Below are 18623 nucleotides of genomic sequence, written 5' to 3' on the forward strand. Positions count from 1 at the left end.
TAATTGTACATTTCAACATATTTTTAAAGTAGTGAATGATTCACAACAATAGCCAATTGCAAAAACTGCCCGAACTATCGTGTATATCAAGTTTCTTTTCAACACAAAGTTTTAGATTTTAAACTTGTCTTGTGTAAAATTGTGCTCCTTTTAACACAACACTTCTACATGTTACATGTTACTGTTGATGTACATATTTACTTTTAATGCCGTCTCGCGTACTATCTGTCCTGCATGCCCTAACTGCATGAGGACGTGCAGAAGAGAGTATTTCTTAGGAATGCGAACAGTATACAGCCAAAATCCTCATCAGTTTAATTTAAATGACACTTGTAGAATAAGCTATATTAACCAGCACGATTTTCATCGACATATCAAAAAAAAGTTGATCAACTAAACACTTTCTTTTTTTACTTTCGGTTTAGAGTCGATAGCTCTGTACAATCAGGCTCAAAAAGTATTTTCGGTTGCCAGGTATTTTGTGTAGGATATCAACATAGCACGAGGTCTTTTCTAGGGAACGACCAGTCCACTAACTACATGAGACACAGAGAGCGCGAAGCACTCGAGGTTGTGAGGCAGGTAAGCCCGATGCATGAGGTCGATATCCATCAAGTACTCATCCGGCAACGCCTGAAGAATATGAGGTCAGGAATAGTTATGTATATATGTTTTCTGCACTCCTCTTGAAGCTTAAATACTGGTATTTAAATTATTATTGTTATATATGGTAATGCATCAATAAGACAGTGACATGACTATTTACGCGAGCATTTATAATAACATTTTTGTAGTTCTTGAATCAACTATGCAGCATAACTTTTGATTTTATGATTATACATTTTCTGGACTCTTGATATTTTTTTTTAAAGTTTTGGTTTGTCCATCCGTCTGTTACTCCGTCACACAATTGTGTATACTCAACTCCATCTACAGTTTTCATCAGATTCAAATCAAACTTCTTTCGGGCCTTTCATATCTTTTATGTTTTTACATTTTTAACATTATAAAGTAGATACATAATTAAAAGCTTTGAAAGATTATTTTATTTTTCTCAAAATGTTAGATAAATGATAAAGGTTTTCTTTTACAATATTAAACTTCAGTTACGTTGAACGAAAGTTACATGCAACTGATCAATAGCTTGTGTATTTAGACTAATACTGTGCACGGCCTGTAAACACTGGCTCGTCCTCTTTGAGGAGATGAGTTGAAAAAAGAGCCAATGATACTTCCGAGGCGGCGCTAATGACCGGAACTTTATGCAGAATGTAAACAAAAAAGAAGGGTGAGTTGATTATTTCCTTTCTCAGATAAATGTAAGGCCTTATTTAAGACAAGAGGGCCATGATGGCCCTATATCGCTCACCTGTTATCATTGCACTTAAGGACAAGTCTTCAAGGTCAAAAGATCATAATAGAAATCAATCAAAAGAATTATGAGAAAATATAGTTGAAATTTTCTTTAAGTAACTTTAAAAACAAGATTTGAAAACTTTTTGTAGAGGTCCACTAGGCAATGCTACATGTCAAATATCTAAGCTCTTCTGTTTATTTTTAGAAAATTTTGAAGATTTTTCTATGTACAATCAAGTAACCCCATGGGGCAGGGTCAATTTGACCCCAGGGGTCATGATTTGAATAAACTTTGTAAAAGTCTAATAGGCAATGCTACATGTCAAATATCTAAATCTAGGCCTTCTGGTTTATTTTTAGAATTTTTTTTTAAGATTTTCCTATGTAAAATCAAGTGACCCCTAGGGCGGAGTCAATTTTGACCCCGGGGGACAAGGTTTGAACAAATTTTGTAGAGGTCCACTAGGCAATGCTACATGTCAAATATCTAGTCTCTAGGCCTTCTAGTTTATTTTTAGAAAATTTTTGAAGATTTTCCTATGTAAAATCAAGTGACCCCTGGGGCTGGGTCAATTTTGACCCAGGGGGTCATGATATGAACAAATTTTGTAGAGGTCCACTAGGTAATGCTACATGTGAAATATCTAAGCTCTAGGCCTTCTGGTTTATTTTTAGAAAACTTTTGAAGATTTTCCTATGTAAAGTCAAGTGACCCCTAGGGCGGGGTCAATTTTGACCCCCAGGTCATAATTTGAACAACTTTAGTAGAGGTCCAATAGGCAATGCTACATGTCAAATATCTAAGCTCTAGGGCTTCTGGTTTTTGAGAAGAAGATTTTTTAAATATTTTCCTATGTAAAATCAAGTGACCCCTGGGGCGGGGTCAATTTTGACCCCGGGGGCCATGATTTGAACAAATTTTGTAGAGGTCCACTAGGCAATGCTACATGTGAAATATCTAAGCTCTAGGCCTTCTGGTTTATTTTTAGAAATTTTTTGAAGATTTTCCTATGTAAAATCAAGTGACCCCTGGGGCGGGGTCAATTTTGACCCCGGGGTCATGACTTGAACAATTTTAGTAGAGGTCCACTAGGCAATGCTACATGTCAAATATCTAAGCTCTAAGGCTTCTGGTTTTTGAGAAGAAGATTTTTTAAGATTTTCTTATGTAAAATCAAGTGACCCCTGGGGCGGGGTCAATTTTGACCCTGGGGTCATGATTTGAACAAACTTGGTAGAGGTCCACTAGGCAATGCTTCACACCAAATATCTAAGCTCTAGGGCTTCTGGTTTTTGAGAAGAAGATTTTTAAAGTTTTTCCTTTCGGTTGCCATGGCAACCAGTGTTCTGCATGGAATTCAATTCTTTGAACAATTTTGAAAGGGGGCCATCCAAGGAACATCCCTGTGAAGTTTCATCAAAATTGGCCTGTTGGTTTAGGAGGAGATGTTGTTTAAAGGAAAGTGTGGACGGACGTACAACGGACGGACGTACAACGGACGGACGGACGGACGGACGCCGGACGGTGAGCGATCACAATACCTCACCCTGAGCACTTTGTGCTCAGGTGAGCTAAAAACAGCCAATGTAGTTCCACTTAGAAATAATTATACTTTTTATATATGCAGGCCATTTTGCAGGGTAAATGCATTCCTTGACGTGAGAACTTTTGAAAGTTAGAAAATAGAGCAAGTCCAAACCACAAGTAGACATTTTCCCATATATTTCGCCCTAATTTACACAAATTTAAGATTTTATAGTCACTGCATCAATCTTGCTGAAAAGCATATATTGGTACTGCATGATTTATGTGGTTTACTAGCGTGTTTATCCCGTACATGTCCATTTATCACCATGTGGAGGAGCCATCGACGCAGAGGAGGCGCTAAGAACCGGAGTGGGAGCCAAAGCACTATGAAATTGAGATTTTTTTAATGTATCATTAATTCTCACATATCCGAGCTTTATCACGGTTCCCTTTGATTGTGACAAACATCTGATGGATGATATTGTAACAACATCCTATTCATTTTCTTAGAATGTATTGTGAGATATTTGCACTTCTTTTTTTCTTTTTCACTTGTCTAATGATGGGCTATCATGGCGTTATAAGTGGTATAATTATGATATTTTTATGAAAGGGACATTTCCTAATGCACAGCGGTTTTCGTGTCCAACGCATTTTGAAATTTTTAATAGTTAGTGTTAACTTTTTAGTAGTCTTGAAATACAATTGCAATATGTGCTTCACTGGTTACTAACAAATACTAAATAAATATTTTTGTTTACTTATAAATTGCTTAATTCGATTACATACATATGAAAATGCTAACACTCAAAATACTTCTCCCAGATATTCTAACGATAACAATGAAACTGAAAACGTTACATATTTATTCCCCGGTCGAACCGCACGTTTTATATAGGTTTTGTCTTATCCTTGTCCGTTTGTCAGTCGTTCTGCAGTCAAAGTCATATTGAGTTATAATTTAGTACTGGGAGTTTGTAAATAGGGTGGCATCTGTTGAGGCAATATTTGCTGTCAGACTTTGTTTTTAATTAATGCTACGCAGTAAGAATGGGTATTGACCGTTACTGGGCTTACAGTTATAGAATTATAAATGCAGTTTTCTGATTTTACTTAAATAATGTTTGCAAGGAAACATGTATGTTGATACTTAATTTCCAGCTCGCGCGATTCATTGATTTGCCGATCCTATTATATTATTTCTTATATTTACATCATATGGTATCACTACCTTACTCGATTTTATTTATGCTTTCAGATAAACTCTTAAGGACGTATGCTAGAATTTGGTGCGAAAATTTTCCCAGTAACAGAATTTCTTCAAACTTTGGATATTGAAGGACAATCATTTAAGAAACAAAAAAATGCAATAAAAATCATAGGTCATCGGTATCGAAAAGGAGTTATCTGCCCTTGAAAACGGCATTTCCCCCAAAAATGACGTTTTCAAGGGCAGATAACTCTTTTTCGAATTGCATTTTTTTTGTTTCTTAGATGATTGTCCTTCAATATCCAAAGTTTAAAGAAATTCTGTTATTGGGAAAATTTTCGCCCATCTCATATACAGGGAATTCTAGCGTACGCCTTTAAAAACATTTGTTTCTCAATGAATTAGAAAAGACATAAATATACTGAAACGATAGAAAAAAACATATTAGCAAAACAATCGAGGGAGTTTTATAAATAAAGTGTACATTCTAACATAACTAGCAATGCTTAAATCGTCAAAACGATATTATGTTTACGTCACGTGGACGTTGTATTTAGCGCCATGTATGCACTCAGAAATAGCGCTTCAAAGTTTAATCAAACATTTTACTTAGTAGCAAGTATAAAACCAAATGTCAAATTGCACAACTGTTTTGCTTAATTTACAGATATACTAAGCTGATTAATGGGCTTGCAGAATAAATCGCCATCATTTCCACAAGAAGTATTACCATTTCCGGTCCTGGTGTGTATTGTACAAGCGAACAATCGGCGATACTACTTTACATTTTTTTTTGTGCAAAGGAGATCTGAATGTATTCACTTTAATGCTAGTGACAGCCGTTCTCTTGCGCTTCTTTTTATTTGGGGTGCTCGTGGTTACATTTCTAAAGTGTTCGTGTAAATTTGATATGCTTTGCTGTGTTTTATTTTCACTTCTTTTACAATTGTATGTTACGTCGTTCTTTTTCTTTGTCAATGATAACCCTTTCCTACGTTTGCCTTTAAACAGACCCATCTGGAACGAACAAAAGTAATAATATCATACAGAATTGGGAATCCTTTCTTTGCGATTCCTTTCAAACATTTACATTAAAATTGATCAGTTATCATTAAACTGTGTAGCCGTTGCATTGATACATACACATATATTTTAGCTCGATTTTTCGAAGAAAAAGTAGAGCTATTGCACTCGCACCGGCGTTGACGTCGGCGTTGTTTTTTTTTATAAGTCAATTATCTCTGTTACTATCAAAGCTATTGACTTGAAACTTAAAATAGTTATTTACTATCAAAGTCTACACCAGGAGAATCAATCCCTATAACACTGATTTGAATTTTGATGGAGTTATGCCCGTTTTTAACTTTTTGGTTAACCCTTTTCATAGCATCAAATATCTTTGTTACTGTCAAAGCTATTGACTTGAAACTTAACATAGTTTATTACTTTCAAAGTCTACATCAGGAGAAACAATCCCTATAACTCTGATTTGAATATTGACAGAGTAATGCCCCTTTTTTAACTTATAATTTTTGGTAAAAGTTTTTGATTAGGTCAGATAGCTCTGTTATTATCAAAGCTATTGACTTGAAACTTAAAATAGTTATTTACTATTAAACACTGCCCCAGGAGAAATAAACCCCATAACTCTGATTTGAATTTTGGCAGAGTTATGCATTTTCTAACTTAGATTTTTTTGGTTAAAGTTTTATAAAGTTTTACCGACAAAGCTCTAATTCAGAGTCAAGCACTGAGAAAAGTCGAATGCGCTGTCTTACGGACAGCTCTTGTTATTTTAGGTAGATTATGTGCATTTGGGTAGTATAATACAATTTCAAGCATCAAATTACAAACATTAAAACGGAATAGATATTACAATGCGAGAACGAAAACGCTTTATACGAGTGTTAATCACACAGGAAAAGAACTGGTCAGTGGCTCCCACTCTGGACTTTTGCGCCTCCTCCAAGGCTTTGGCTCCTCCTCTTAGCCAAAATTGAGCATAGAGGGGTAAAACCCGCCGTTAAAACACGTAAATAATTCGGATTTAACATACCATTATGAGAAAAATTGGTACAATATATGTCTACTCTTATTTGTGTAAATTAGGGCGAAATATATTGGTAAATCTCCACTTTTGGTTCGAACTTGCCCCATTTTCCAACTTTCAAATGTTCTCACGTCAAGGAATGCATTTACCTTGCAAATTGGTCTGCATTATTAAAAAGTATAATCATTTCTGAATGGAACTACATTGGCTCTTTTTTGAAATATGGCCTTACATTTAACTGAGAAAGGAAACAATCAACTCACCCTTCTTCTTTGTTTACATTCTGCTTAAAGTTCCGGTCATTAGCGCCGCCTCGGAAGTATCGTTGGCTCTTTTTTCAACTCATCTCCTCAAAGAGGACGAGCCAGTGTTTACAGGCCGTGCTGTGCCACAGGAAACAAGTAGTAAACTATTGACCAATCTTTATAAAGATTTAAAGGCACTGATATACTATTAAATGACACCCGCCCGCTTAGCTCAGTAGGTAAGAACGTTCGTCTACGGATCGCGGGGTCGTGAGGTCGATCCTCGGGCGGGGCGTATGTTCTCCGTGACTATTTGATAAACGACATTGTGTCTGAAATCATTAGTCCTCCACCTCTGATTCATGTGGGGAAGTTGGCAGTTACTTTCGGAGAACAGGTTTGTACTGGTACAGAATCCAGGAACACTGGTTAGGTTAACTGCCCGCCGTTACATGACTGAAATACTGTTGAAAAACGGCGTTAAACCCAAAACAAACAAACAAACAAACAAACAAACAAACATACCATTAAATAAATGTCTCAACAACGCAAAGTCAACCAAAATGCCCTCATCAGCACATGCCAAAATGCCCTCATCAACACATGTCATGCTATTTGTAAGATTCGGATTTGAACAATACAATGGATTTATTTTTTCACAAAGTTCTCCGCGATAAATTAGATCAATATTTGGTTCTATATATAGTTTTAGTGGACACTGATGTGCATTTTTTCTGCTCCGGTATCAATGCCATTGAAATGAATGCTAACATTTTACACTGGTATTTTATTTTCCACGTGAAATAATAACACAGTTTTGAGATGGGAAACGAATTGATCCATACAAAATATTTAGCCTGAGCCGCTGTTAAAACCTGCATCGCTATAATACATAAACAAAATATATGAGCAACACGTACAACAAGACCAATTCTCTACAATAATACAAATGCTTGTAACTTACTATTCATCAGTCACGTGATTATTCCTTTAGTAACTCCATTTGTGCAACTAAATTCCTTTACAATGAATGTGATATCACTATTAAAAAAAGCAAGCTACATAATATTACAAAACGGCGTATTTCTCTCATTTCATACGACTTCATATATAAATACTGAAAACGTCGGAAATGTGAATCAGAACAATTAACCCTGGGGAGATTAATTTCTATAAATTTCCCAATTTACTGTCCACTTGACCATTATCTTAATATATAGTATTGATCTTTGGAAGCAGACAATTAGTAATTTTACGAGGATAAATATAATTCCTTGATGACCGCTGCAATATCATATATGATAGAATTGCTGTCTTTAATTATCACGAGTTTTGATATAAATTGCTGGTGCAAATTTTGTGCCATATGACTGGTCTTTATATAGCACATATTCTTTATTATACACTAATAACGATCGGCGTCATTATCTTTCAGTTTTATAGTGAGTCACATTAAAATAAATGGATAAATGGAAAAAACAGAAACCTGTTATTTACTGCCTAATGAAACAATAAGAAATATTGATTGAAAATAATGTGCATTTTTATTTCATCTATTTTTTCACTTAAGTGAAGCATAGTTATTTTATGTTCACTGCAGTGGAACTATTTTCTACACGTTCACTGCTTCTAAGTATCCTGCCACAAAGATATAGGTATCATTTGTAGAGGCAATTTCATATGCTTTACGAAGTTAACTATATATATACTTCTTCCTCGCGAAAGTCATAAGACACTAGTCTCGCGATTTTGAGACGCCAGAAAATATGCTTAAATTATAAAGAACTGCGAGGTTGTGCAATTTTCATGTCTAATATCAAAATGACAAAAGGAAATGTAGTTCAATATAAGTTCATATTTTATAGAAGTTCAAAAGGAAACGGTACAGTAATATACAGTTTCCCAACAGAACGGAATATATCAAACCTGAACGCTGAACCGAAAACTGATCAACCACCTTTAAACGAAAAAAATCACAGACACTTAGAGGCCAGGCCCCTCCTCTCTCCACCCCTGCCATATGTCAACCAGTATTTCTAACCTGTTGTAACAAACTGTTACAAATCTGTCGATAATATGTTGTTCTTTATACATCTATTTACTATTAATAAATAAAGTAGTAATATACTTCTTTATGCTAAATGGAAATTCTGTTAGTGAGTTTTATCAGCCAGTAAGGTTGTGTCATTAGTAAAAATATGATAGAAATACTTACTGGAGAAATGGAAAAAGTAGTCCGAAATCTGGTACAATACAGCTGAGAGAATGTAAAATCCATGAATAAAAACTAATTTCATCTTCACTAAATACTTATTGTGATGCAAAATACACTTAAACTAAACAATTGCAGCCTATTTCGACATAAATTATGTTATCAACTGAATCAAAACTACAACACGGTATTTTAAAACACAAAATGACCAAAATTAGCATATTTTATCAACGATTTAAACTTGAGAGCGCGTGTGAACAAATCAACCAATCAGTGATCATTACTAAAAGATCAATTGCAGTAAACCCGCAAAAATAGGTTCTGGTGCTGTTAATCTTAATTGTCTCATTTACATAATATTGGCAAATTATTCTAAGTGAATAACTATTACTATGCATTTGTCAATATGTGGTATTTTGTTATCTTTTTTATACATAGTTACTTTTAAAGATTATATTATTTTTTCCAAACAGTTTAATATATATTTGTTTTTGAGCCTTGATTATCATAAACATTTTTATTTGGCAACAGTGATTGTTTCGTCCTTATAATTCCAGAGCATATGAAACTACTTTATCATATAATGTTATCCCCGGGAGTCCATATTCCGATGACATAAGGGAATCGACACAAATAAATGCAAAAAAATCAATAGGAAATATAGAAAAAGATACATACAATGAAAGAATTAACCCTCCGCTAAGTTTTGCACCATTTTTCATCACATACGCATTCCAAATATAGTCCCCTATATAGAATGTGTCTGTAGGGCACAGGGTGTGCCTCCCACTGGTACATTTGTCACAAATAAGGGGCAATAATTCAAATGTTTGCAGTCTTAAGGGGGTAATATAGCCTAAACTAACATTTTATGAAAAGGATTCAGTATTCTTTTATATACTTTTTTAGCTATGAGCATCACAAACAACAACTCCACTATTTTGGCTATTTCAAGGGCCGTAACACTGTAATAAACACTAAATTTCTCAAGAAGAATGCCAAGTGTGCAAGGTCACATCATGATAAAGACTCAAGCAAGGTTTCATGAATTTACAAATACTTTTTGAGCTAGGCAATTATTAGGTGAAAATGTGCATTTTTGACTATTTCAGGGGCCATAACTTTAAAAATAGGGGGTGGAGCCTGCCAAAAAATAGGAGGCGCGCACGTTTATATCATGATAAAGACTCATGCAAGCTTTCATCTATTTATATCATAAACGGTTTGAGCTAGATGCATCACAAGGTGAAAATGTGCACTTTTAGCTATTTCAGGGGCAATAACTCTGGAAATAGGGGACGGAGGCAGACAAAAAATAGGAGTCGCGCAAGTTCATATTATGATAAAGACTCATGCAAGGTTTCATCCATTTATATGAAATACTTTTTAAGTTAGACGCGTCACAAGGTGAAAATGTACATTTTTAACTATTTCAGGGCCATAACTCTGGAAATAGTGGGCGGAGTCAGACGAAAAATAGGAGGTGCGCAAGTTCATATCATGATAAAGACTCATGCAAGGTTTCATCAATTTAAATCAAATATTTTTTGAGCTAGGCGCGTCACGAACTTCGGACGGACGCACAGACGCACGGACGGACGCACGCACGGACAAATCCAAATCTATATGCCCCCACCACTCATGGGGGAGGTAGGGGGCACAAAAAAAAACAAAGTGGGATGTTAGCTCTATCGCAATAGTAAAGATTCTTGCAAATCCTGTGCTGTTTTTATGAATAAAGGGAATAGATTATATAACAAGTTTTGACCAAGGCATACGTCTAGGATTGATGCCCTGTAACCGAATAACCAAGTTTGACTGCATTAATTCAATAGTCCCAGCTTGAGTGAAACCTGTCACACAGATTGAAATTAGAAATTTGCCACGGTGTATTGATATATAACACATAGAAAGAACTATATTGATCAAACTGTCGAGAAATTGTGTCCTGAGCGACAGTGCGACAATATGCGAGGTTTTACTAAATCTCGTATTGTGCAACTGTTTCTCAGGGAATTTTCCAAATCCCAATGCAAGAATTAAAAAATAACATGAGAAAATTAAGACGATAATTACCGACTCAAAACCTACCTGAGAATATTAAGATCTCGCATGTATGTATGTTTCCGGACAAGTGAGGTCAGGCGAAAATTGAAGTGGTACAAAAAAGATTCCGTACCTTAGCGTTAAAGGTCCGAATTATAGCGGCAGAAGATTTTGCGACATTTCAGAAGATTTTGCGATATTTCGCGGTGGTTGCCACATTTAATATCAACCATACGACATTTAAAGGTGATTGCGACATTTCGCAAAACAAAAAGGCCAATTACATAGAGTTAGATCTCTGTTAAAAACGTAGGCTTTATCATTTTTATTACATGCATTAGTATGAATAATACTTCAAGTAATGGTATTTAAAGTGCGTCATTTCTTTTGATTTCAACATAGTTTTTACATTTGCGTTTGCATTTGATATTTATATTATTTTGTTGGGTTCAAGATCGCACCTACACAATTATAGGTCATATGGCGACTTTCCAGCTTTGATGGTGGAGGAAGACCCCAGGTGCCCCTCCGTGCATTATTTCACCACGAGCGGGTACCTGGGTAGAACAAACGACCTTCCGTAAGCCAGTTGGATGGCTTCCTCACATGAGGAATTCAACGCCCCGAGTGAGGCTCGAACCCACATCGATGAGGGGCAAGTGAGTTGAAGTAGTGAAAAAATGCAGCCGACGGGAGGCCTGAACAAGTATAATATATTTATTTATACAAAAGATATAAAAAATTGGGATTGAGTAAATGTGGGAGGCGAACAGGAGGTGATGAGTAAATAATGGAGGCGGCATAAATAGGGAGAGAGGGAAGATATATATATATATATATATATAACGAAACGGAAAAAAGCAATTTGAGCATTGGGGCATTGCCTTGGAAAGTCATTATATTTGTAAAAGAAACTGGAGTTTAAACGTGTTAGGGGAATGTCAACCTCACACCTATCAATTTCTAAAGTTTAGGCACCAATAACAAATTTATTTCAAGTGCACAACTAGACAAGTTGCAAAACCGATATTCACTCCCATTAACACAAACATTTGCATGCCAGATCATCAACAAGTAATAACTGTGTGCAGTTACCCACAAGAAAAGGTTCAACACAGAAAATTAAACCAAAGTTGCGAGTACAATCTAAACGAAGATCCTCTGGAAGCATAGAATGTAACCAAGAATTAATATAAGGGATTATATTTGTGCGCTTCATGTCAGCTTACTTTAGAGAATCCGTTAGCACCTACAAGTGAACAAATAAAAAACGCAATCCGATAGGGATGCGGACGCCGACGCAGACACAGACGCCGGTGAATGGATAAGTAAAATATCTGTACTTATTCTTTGAAAAGCCGAGCTAAACTGAAGAAATCGAGATCAAAGGCTTATATCTAGCGAGAAGAACCTACCACTATACATGAATACGCTACGGCTATTGATCAAATGCCTTTTACGTTATATTTACGTGTAAGCAAAGTAAAATTGTTTCAATTTTTCATTTTCAAGAGACATTTTTCGAATTTCGTATATGGACCGGTATCTACTCGGTGTATCTTTTGTTCACCATCAGAAATTATATGAACATTTCAGCAATCAGCGAATATTTCCATTCAGGGAGTATAATCATCCCGCGAGCCCTAGGCGTTAAATTCAATCAACGGATTTTTACCAAAAGAACTCATTATGACATGTCAGTTGCTTTCCTTTTTGTAAAAAAATGTTAACTGATTCGTTTAATTTGTTGATGTTTAGATATATTAGACAATCTAATTTAAACACCTCTCAGTCGGGGTTTAAATTACTTTTCGCTCTCAGAGTTTAACCGACACTGTACTGAACATTGATTACAAAAACTAGTGAGTGAAATGAGATGCAAATAATGATTACTGTATAATTTCATTCTGAAAGACTAACTTTTAAGTATTCAATATTATATTATGTGACAAGGAATAAATCAGCAAGAAGATTCTTTAAATTCATAGAACGCAACAAAACCAGAAAAGGCAGACTATTTCTGAATGAGTGTTTCACGAAATGAACTGGCATGCTCATACCGACACCACCAGCATAGGCGGAATTCTTGTATACATTGAATACACTCTATCATCCGAATTATCAACAACTAAGGAAACATCTGACAGTGTGTGTCTTAGCTAATAACGGCATGTTTCACAAAGGCGTTACAATTAAACAATTCATAGTTAATCAACAGCTATATTCGTTGAAAAGTAAGTTAATTACATTCGGATACAGTTTTGCTTCTAAAAGCAGGAGAAAGTTGTAGAACAACGTATATCATATCACAGTAAGAACGCATTGCAATGGACAGTTGGTTAATACAAAATGTAAAATTTAAACGTTTTAAATAATTGACAGGTTCGTTTGCATGTTTGACTGAAAGAAGATAAATGCTTTGCAATTTTTAAATTTCTATAACTCTTGCTATGGAATCTGCGTAGTAAGTTTTATACCGGTGTAGATATATGAAAAGTTCAAGAATACTGCCAATCCGTTCCGTGTTTAAACTGTTCAAGCATGATGAGCCTTGAACAATGCATAACGAAAATTTATTCAGGTAAGATATAACTTATAATTTATATAAACTGTATTTCAACAATAAATTACTGCTTTTATGAACAAAAATGAATATTGTAAATTAATATTTCATATATTTAAATACGTAAACAAAATAGATACCCCAACCAAACAGTTAGTGATAGAGGCAAATTCAACATCTGAATATTTTCTCACTTCGTATTACGAAAGCAATAAAGATTATTACTTCTGTTTCTTCTCAACAGTTAATTTAAAATATAATTCGTTTTGCAAATAAACCCACTGCGTTTTCTTATCTAATTAGAGGAAATGGAATTTTAAACAAATTGCATTTACTCAATAGTTATAAATTGCGAGCGACATTGCGGCCTGCAGTGGTGCCACAGATATTAGGAGACTGTTAATTGTCAGATATTTACTAATTTTCATTCGCATTACTCATTATCTAGTGTATTTGGCAACTGGCAGCTACACATGTTTATAACTATAATTACATTTTATAGTAGAAATGCAAATTTAGGAATTATCGACAGACGAAAAGTTGTTTCGTATAAACAGTTCAGTTATGTTCAGTTAATTTCACGAATCGTGACTCTTTGAATGGAAAGAACTTTGCCTATGTAGCTCTGAGCCTCTTCGAATGTAAAGAACTTTGCCTACGTAGTTTCGAGCCTTGTTTGGTTCATCACGTGAGAAAGCCATTTAAATGGCTTGAGAAAGATTGACTGTTGTGCTTACCCATGCTTGTCCATGACTTTTATATCCCGAATGGACATCTGGGGTGTAATGCAACATCAAAGGTGGAAAGTAGCCATATAACTTGAACATTGTCAGTGTGAATTATAACCGAAATAAAAACAGACTAATATTCGTCATAACGTTTTTTTCTAAGTCCGAAATTTACAACTTTTTGCCGACCTCTCTTTCTTGTTTTAAATTTGTCATAAGACAGGACTCAGTATGCAATGTAAATAAACCTATGAATGCAGTGCAACTTCGATCACTTCAAAAGCCAGTCCTTCCAGGTAGCTCAGTAAGCTTACTACAAGACTGGAATAAAGATATCACGAGTTCCAAACCCGGGTATGGCATGTGTTATCAATGATTATTTGACAGAAAATAAATGTGTTTGAAATTATTCGTCAATCATTTATCTGTCGTGTGGAGAAGTTGCCAGTTACATGCGGATATAAAGTCAATACTGGTCTGGTGCAGAATCGGTAAACTCGTGGAAACTTGCATAACCGTTACAGTTGAAAAATATGGTATGAAACGTAATTAATCAGCTTAACAATGAACTTCCGTAAAGACTACTGTCTGCTTGAAATAATAACGCTTGGAAAATCTTCAAATCAGAACAGTTTGCTCAACTGGATTTAAAAAACAGAATTGCTCAATAACCTTGTACTACATGTGTTTATATAGTTTTCATAATTATGCCCTAAGACTATTCGTACAGAAAGTATGTCCTGTTAGTTAAGTAGGTAGAGCATAGTACTATGAATGGAAAGGACTCGTGTTCGATGCCCGGATGCATTGTGGTTTGGCAAAAGAAAATGCGTCATTCGTCCTTCTCCTGTGTGTTACATGAACAATATGTCAGTTACATGTGTAGAACGAGTGTGAATGGTTTTATGAACTGACTTTCATCGTATATCTGAAATAGTGTTGAAAAATGTGTAGAGGTCGATCAACAGCCAATTTTCCCAAGCGGGCATATTTTGTTTGATCTCGGTTTTTCAGTAACTTAGAAAGGTTGAATTTATTGTATGTGGCGTTATCTGAGACAACCGTTTTTGTCTTTATTCTCATTTTGAAAAAGGCTAATAGTACATTACATAATAATTAAAAATGAAGATAACTTTAATTATGAAGCGTGAATTCAATTTTCGAAATGTCAAACAATACGCTCGACCTTTAGTGTCGCAACGCGCGGCGGTGCGAAACAGCTACCTAACACCATTTCTTACAACATAAGCTTTTTCAAAGGCAAACATTTTTTATTCGTAGCTATTCTAGTCTTGCTCGTTATATCTTGATCTACCTTACATTCTCCAATCAGTGGATATGCCCAACATGGTATAGTTTTGTTAATTTCAAATTCATAAGGATTAATTTGTTTATGCCAGTGCAATCTTTCGTCTTGCAAAAAAATAATCTTCAGATCAGTTTACTTGTAAATAAAATCTTCCTAGCATGTTTTCATGTCGTTTAATTAGAGGACATGCCTTCAGATGTTTATATGTACAATTCAGTATCAAAGTGAAGTGCCATTTTTTTTACAAAACAACAAGAAATTCTATTTGGTTATATGTAACTAGCTCTCATAAGTATAAAAAATGAAAACATCTCTACATTGAAAAAAAAATATACCAGCTATATTTTCATTCAATTGGCAGCATCTATATTCAGGTTTTTCAAACACAATTACGTACAATAAAACAACATCATTCATAACACTTGAACGCTGTTGTTTTATCATAAGTTGTTTAACACGGCTCTTGCAGTCTCCAAATCTGATATGGCTTACATGGAAAGTACGCTTAATGACAACTTAAAAAATAAATTTTAATAAATATTTCAATTCAATTGTTAAACTTTCATGTGTATATACCTAGCTGCAGATACGGTATCTATGTTTGAATTAAATCTCCCAAGAAACTATCTTAAGTACCATTTAAGGAAGAACGTTTGAAGTAACATCCAGGGAACTCCCTTTGAAAGCACCCCAAAACCGTAAATGAAACCCCACATAACATGTACCAAGAAGTACCGTAGAAGTATCATTTAAAGATGTACCATTGAAATATCATCATGTGAAATATCTTGAAGTACCATTAGAGGTAGTATCTGAAAGTATCAATTCAAAGAAGTGCCTTTTAAGAAAATACAATTGAAGTACCATTTAAAGAAGTATCTTGAAGTATCATTTGGGGATATATCTTTATGTAAGACATTTTATTGACGTTTGTGACCTTTCTCTATGTAGATAATTCAAACTCTATGGTCAGTCTGAGACGCCAAACACGCTTCACGCTGCTCCCAAAAAATATTGGTTTACAAATAAACAAACATATAGAAGCCTAGGTGCAATTACCATACATGTACCTGCATATCTTAAACACAATGAGACACACTATATATCCATATATTCGATAAAACTAGTTTTTAATGTTAGCAGACTGAGTACTACTAACACGGGTTTAAATTTCCTCCAGTGAGGGAAGCATAAGAACAATCCCAACTCAATTAAATCAGAAAAGTGAAAAAAAGTTGATATATAAGATGAATTTAACATAAGATAAAACTGATTCTTTAATACTGAGTAACATTTTTACTGCATGTTTTCTTTAGAATACGATGAATTTATTATCACTTTGAACGTTCTGAATAGTGAACAAAGTATTCTTCAACTGATCTTTACAAGAAATAGACAGGTACAATAAATCTAAAATGATTATTATTATGCATTAAAGACATAATCTATCCATCTTTGTCTAAAATATGACTTGTATCATTAAATATTGATGTAAATCAAGAAAACCTCATCAAATATATTTATAAACCCGCTGTTCATATTAAAGCTGAAATCATCTTTAAATGTTATCCAGCAACATTTGTTCAAACACTTCCAGAATAAGTGCCAATACATATCAGTACTGTCTTGTTTACCATGTGTTTAAACCATGTTTGTTTTATGTGCACTTAAAGACTTATGGTATTTCATATTTATCTGTTTCAATATAGATATTTGGGCATAATATATCTTAATAACAAGAGGCATGTGCACGCTATATGGAAAGCGAATACATAAATCGCTATTAAAATTTGTTAAAATCATGAAATCCAAATTGAAACTGTGCTCTAAAGTTAATCGAGACTAACTGAAACTCAAAATAAGCGAAAGGAAACTGCCAATGTTTTATTGTGTTTAGTTTTAGGTACTGTATTGTTGTTCATCTCGATAACTTCATTTGTACACGTATCTCGTTTTCACTGTTGATTAGTTGATCTGAATAAATAATGGGTAGATTTGTCTCCTTTTTATTAGCAATTTTTATTACGCCGCTGGAATATATTTTTGCAATAAGGAACAGTATTTTGTGCTCGAAATAAGGTTGCTTTGTTTGCATTTTCAATTTATTATTCAAAATATGTGATAACAATCTTGGCTCCCTATGTAATGCCACTAGATCTAGTATCAAGGATCATAATGGAAATGAAGAAAATCACCTGTATCTTTGGTATTAGGTTGCACGTCATGGTGTTTCTTCATGCTTGTCTATTTATGTATTTATGCATTTTGTTGTTACTGCCATTCTGTGTTCATTTGAACCGAAATTGATATATCTATCTACATGCATTGATAGTATATGGGAATTTTTAAAATATGTTGAGTCTGTGACAAAAATATTAAATTATCAATATCTAGTCTCAATTCGTTTTGAAATGCTAAAAATATTCCTAAGTCTTTTTACAAGTCAGCTATATAACGATATTTTGACTCATCAGCTACAGCTGTCAGTTTCGTGTTGACTGCCTTCTACTTTTGTTTAATCAAACAGTATACGAAAGTTACAGTGTTTACCGAATAGTTCCGTTTATTGAGCATGATCTTCCCGTGAGGTCTGATGCTAGGTGTTAAATTCAATCAACGTATTTGCACCAAAAGAACTGATTATGGCATGTCTTTTGTTTTCTTGATTATCTAACGTCTGAGGGGAATTACATTTTGATGTTCAGACAATCAATTCTAAACACCCACGAGACGGACTCTCTCATGTATATAAACAAATACAGTAGCCTAAGGGATTTGTAAAATTCTGAAAAACTGTTGTAGCGAAACAGGAAGCAAATAACGCATTTATATAAATAGTGAATTTGAATTATTCAACGAAGCGTTCGCCACTAATGAAATATCAGTTAAAATATACAATAAAACATAGAATGAAACAAATCTAACGATGTTGGATTTAATTTCACATTGACACACACTCATATATATATATTATATGGCGATTTTCCAGCTTTTAGTGGTTAAGAAAGTCACTAGGTGCCCCTTCGTGCACCATTTCAAACAGGATGGAACACAGATATAGAACCATTAATCTTCTATAAGCCAGCTGGATGGCTTCCTCACTTTACGGGTTAATGAATGCTGAAACAGAGCATTTGCAATCTTTTATGCCAAATACAACAAACATAGCCAAAACTGAAAACAGAAACTTCCTTGAACAGTTAACTAAGTCATTGCGATTGCAAAAATATTGTTCTTTACGTAATAGTTAGATGGGCAACGGTTATCCTGGCTATGTATATCATATTTTCATTGAGAACATTTTGAAATGTCTCATTAAATATCGACACTCGAAAATATGATCAAAGTTGCAACCTTTCCTCACACTTGATATATC

The 18623-nt window shown here is 34.5% G+C and overlaps 1 protein-coding gene across 1 annotated transcript in view; it reads right to left on the reverse strand.

Annotated features, from left to right (window-relative positions):
- Positions 1-8762, reverse strand: part of LOC123546439 (G-protein coupled receptor dmsr-1-like) — a 279955-nt gene extending 271193 nt beyond the window's left edge. Inside the window, exon 1 of the mRNA XM_045332696.2 lies at positions 8605-8762. The gene's annotated coding sequence lies outside the window, so the exon portion shown is untranslated. The remainder of the gene's footprint in view (positions 1-8604) is intronic.
- Positions 8763-18623: the final 9861 nt, after the last annotated feature.

This window comes from Mercenaria mercenaria, chromosome 9 (assembly GCF_021730395.1).
Source record: "Mercenaria mercenaria strain notata chromosome 9, MADL_Memer_1, whole genome shotgun sequence".
Taxonomy (NCBI): Eukaryota; Metazoa; Mollusca; class Bivalvia; order Venerida; family Veneridae; genus Mercenaria; species Mercenaria mercenaria.